Raw genomic sequence first — 4,351 nt, 5'->3', positions numbered from 1 at the left:
ATATATATATATATATACTAGCAAAGCCCACCCCCCGTCCATTGGACGGTTTTTATAGGTGAAGAGAGAGTTAACTTGGACGGCGTTAAGTTGTGAAGATGTTTGGTGATTGTATGGGGTTGTTGCTTTTGGTTAGGGCACTAAAGATTCCTGAGACGTTAAAACTGTTTCTTCTAAATAAGGAAAATTGATTGATAGTGAATCTTAACACAGTGAACCATTTCAAAATTGTCATGTGGCCAATAAAATGAAGGAAAGCTGTTCAGCCCACAATATATACAACTTTCAGTGGGATCGCGCATCATAGTTAACCTTAAACTTTTTGCACTCAAACACTTTCACATTAGGATAAACACTATGTACTCTTCCACATTACATGCCTCATGTTGACACCTATACGCCAGACTGAACGCTGTTTTATCTCCAAAGTGAATATTGCAAGTGATATTTAAACAATAAACAGTTCTTTGGCTTTTGCATTTGACGACTGTTGCTTTACATATTTTATTTCGATTTTCACTGGCAAGAACTACGGGAAAAGTAACATTAGTTTCGAATAAAAATATAAATGGAAGTTTTAATCACCCGATGGACAGGCAAACAGAAACTACTACTCAATAAAGGCGCAAAAATGCTTAGAGAAGTCTGTCTTCTCTCAAAAACTGACACAAAAAGAGTTGAAACTCGGGGGAGAAATAACACAATGTGCTATAAAATAGCATAAGGCATGTTCTCTGCAAATCAATTTTATCACAAAAATTGAACAATACTGCGTACTTTTTAAAGTTGGATGAGAAACGTTAAGCAAGGTTTTTAGATGTAGCCCAACCCCTCCAATTTTTTACGTTGCTTATAAAACGTGAAAACTTTGGGGGTGGGGTTACATCTAAAAACTTTGCCTAACGTTTCTCATCCAACTTTAAAAAATAAGCGGTATTGTGGGCTCAACAGCTTTCCATCATTTTATTGACCACATGACAATTTTGAAAAGGTTCACTGTGTTAAGATTCACTATCAATCAATTTTCCTTATTTAGAAGAAACAGTCAACAGTTTTAACGTCTCAGGAATCTTTAATTTCCTAACCAAAAGCAACAACCCCATGCAATCATCAAATATCTCCACAATTAGTCTTTTCTACTTTCAATTGAATTTTGTTGAGAATATCTTCAGAAAACTGAGTAACCACCAGTTATTTATTTGCTTTATTTTTTTTTTTTTTGCCTTTTCCTGGTAGTTTTTCATGTCAGCTGGTTTATTGCACGAGAAACAGCTGTAAGAACACATTTGACCGCAAATGCACGTGGTGGATTACAGTTAATTAAAGTTAGAGTGATACCGAGCTTTTTAGCCCCTCACAAACGTGTGAAAACGCAGAAAGGAATACAGTTGTTCGTGGTCTAATATTTAAATCAAAATGAGACAAAAAGCAAGCTTTATCTACATATATCTGTCATTTAAATGTGAAGACGTAGAAATGAATTGTTTAGAATATCGGTTAATGAACGCGATAGCAGAAGAAATAGGACAAAAGATTACAAAAATAGCGAGTCTCATTTTGAAATTGACAATTTTGAAAATCCTTTTAGATTACGGAACACCCCGCTCTTTCATGTATCTATGCTTACAATTTCAGCGGAATCGGATGAACAATACCCTAGTTAAAAGCTAACAAAAAACAAAGCCAGAACGGAATTTACATATATATACATACATACATACATACAGCATAGATTTATACACGTTCAAGCGCAAGTAATACACTTAACCCAACGACTGAATTCTGAAAATCAAAACCGATAGAGAACCACCAGCACTCATACAACACACACACACACGTGTGCGTGTATGAGCGTGCATGAGCGTACATGCATACGCCGTTGGCGTTGCGGCAGAATAATGGATTGTGTGTTTTATTATTTGTTTGGAACGTGCATGCATGGACATACTTACAACCTATATTCACAAAACATTAAAAATGAATGTAGATGTTCGCAAGTGCGCACAAACACACACTGGCACCTGCATGCACGCACGCGCACACACAGACACACACACACACACACACACATACACACACATATTATAGAATAATAAAAAAGACAGTTTTTAGTATAGTTTTAAATACTTGAAAAAAAAATGAGCAGAGATTGCTTTTTTGGATAATTTTTAGTTTAATAATAATCCCTTCTATTATAGGCACAAGGCCTGAAATTTGGGGGAGGGGGATAGTCGATTACATCGACTCCAGTGCGTATCTGGTACTTTTTTCATCGACTCTGAAAGTATGAGAGGCAAAAATTTACTCCGGCGGATTTCGAACTCAGTACGTGAAGACTGACGAAATACCGCTAAGCATTTTGTCCGGCATGCTAACGATTTTGCTAGCTTGCCGCCTTATTTTCTTATTTTAATAATTATATTTACAGTGAGTGATTCGGGTATAAGTTTCAAGAAGAAGAAGAAGAAGAAGAAGAAGAAGAAGAAGATAAAAATAAAGATAAATATAAGAATAAAGATAAGACTAATAGTAATTGAAAACGGAGGAGGGAGGATAGTTAGGTCCATCGCCGGACGAAATGCATAGCGGTATTTAGTCTATCTTTACGTTCTGAGTTCAAATTCCACCCAGGTCAACTTTGCCTTTCGTCCTTTCGAAATCGATAAAGTAAGTACCAGTTGCGTACTGGAGTCATATACACACACATGTATACATACACCCAAAGCCCCCAACATACATACACACATATATTCCTATGTATATTCTTATACATACACAGATACATACATGCAAACACACATACATATATATACATCTATACATATATACATACAGATATACATACATACATACATACATATATATATATATATATATATATATATATATATATATATATATACATACACATACACACACACATAGATAGATAGATAGATAGATAGATAGATAGATAGATAGATAGATAGATAGCGAGAGAGAGAAAGAGAGAGAAGAGGGAGAGAAAAAACATCTGCATATAACTTTTTGGGGTTCATAAAATAGTACATATAATTATATGTAGTTTTCCTTATTCAGGCAATGTTTGTTTGGTGTCTTCCTGTAGATTGTTGAGATGGTAGCTCCGGTCGTTTTGGTATTATTTTTTGTTCAGTTTTGGTTGGCATTATTGAATAAAATATTCTTCCTTAGCATTACGAAAATGCTCATTTTCTGCCCATAGTTTGAAGAAAGGGAATATTTTGAATTTTCTTTTCCTACATTTTTCGAAGTGTTTACTGCAAGTTGTGTTTCTAACAGAAGTGTGATGCATTTGTAGTTTATGTACCCTTACTCTCTCATATAGTCCAATGCCCGTTTCACCAATGTAGTATTCTTTTCATTCGGGGCATATGACACAGTAAATTAGGTTTCTGGATTTGCAATGCATATTTACATTTATTTTTAAAATGTTGTTGTCTCTAAAAGAAATTTGTTCTCCTTCAATATAATCACATGTTCTACAACGAGGGACACCACATTTTTGAACCGTTTATTTTTTCTCTAGCTGCAAATTTTGCTTGAGTTAAGAGCTTTTCTAGGTTGGGCGCTTGACGTCTGCTATAAATTATTTTTGAGTCTGTTATTAATTTGTTTACTTTTGATAGTTGCTGAAGAAATGAGAGATATCTTTTTTGCAGTATTGATGATTGAATGGGACAAGAACGCAAAATATCAAAACAGTTAGGTGATACAAGAAAGGGACAAAACATCCAGATAGACGACACAAAGAAAACACGGACAAGTCGTTCGGAGTTTTCTTCGTTCTTTCGTTCCCCCTCGCTCACATTTCCTTGCCTTCTCTTCTCCCTCTACTTTTCCCTTCACTGTGTCACTGTCAGTTTTTCTCGCCCCTCCTTAATTCTTTTGTTCCTCTACCTCTACCTTCCTCTCTTCTCTTCCCATGTGACCGGTGTTCGGCCAAGCCTGACGTTTCTTTCTTGGGCGGCCGTTGTGCGTGGAACATCGTTATTTCTCCCTGTGCCTGTGAAATCTTGTATCCCGGCTGTAAGACCTTATTTATATATACGCCGGCTTAATTTTATTCATCCTTAGTCGAAAGCCATCTGTTGTTATGTCCCGTTATTATTCCTACTGTATTTGTGTAACATTGTTCGTTTTTTTCCGTCCTTGTTTTTGTATACAATCGCTGCTTTCTTCCAAGGAATCTAATACTCTTAAAATAATAAGGAGATAAAGTTCACCTAAGTTTTTTTTTAATATAACATTTACATACTAACGAAGGAAGAGCCTCTAAGTAACGGGCTTGGCCTGCAAGCATTAGTAGTCACAAATTCTTTCAGATAATATT

The 4,351-nt window shown here is 35.6% G+C and overlaps 1 protein-coding gene across 11 annotated transcripts in view; it reads left to right on the top strand.

Moving 5' to 3' along the window:
* The window catches only part of LOC106874495 (uncharacterized), a 57,598-nt gene that overhangs the window by 48,770 nt on the left and 4,477 nt on the right, over positions 1-4,351 (top strand). The window contains exon 2 of one of the 11 annotated variants that reach the window (XM_052972207.1): positions 2,429-2,667. The exons of the other annotated variants lie outside the window; for them this stretch is intronic. The gene's annotated coding sequence lies outside the window, so the exon portion shown is untranslated. The remainder of the gene's footprint in view (positions 1-2,428; positions 2,668-4,351) is intronic. 11 annotated transcript variants of the gene reach the window in all.

The sequence above is a fragment of the Octopus bimaculoides genome, chromosome 12 (genome assembly GCF_001194135.2).
Source record: "Octopus bimaculoides isolate UCB-OBI-ISO-001 chromosome 12, ASM119413v2, whole genome shotgun sequence".
NCBI lineage: Eukaryota > Metazoa > Mollusca > Cephalopoda > Octopoda > Octopodidae > Octopus > Octopus bimaculoides.
This window is presented reverse-complemented; position numbering and strand designations above follow the sequence as displayed.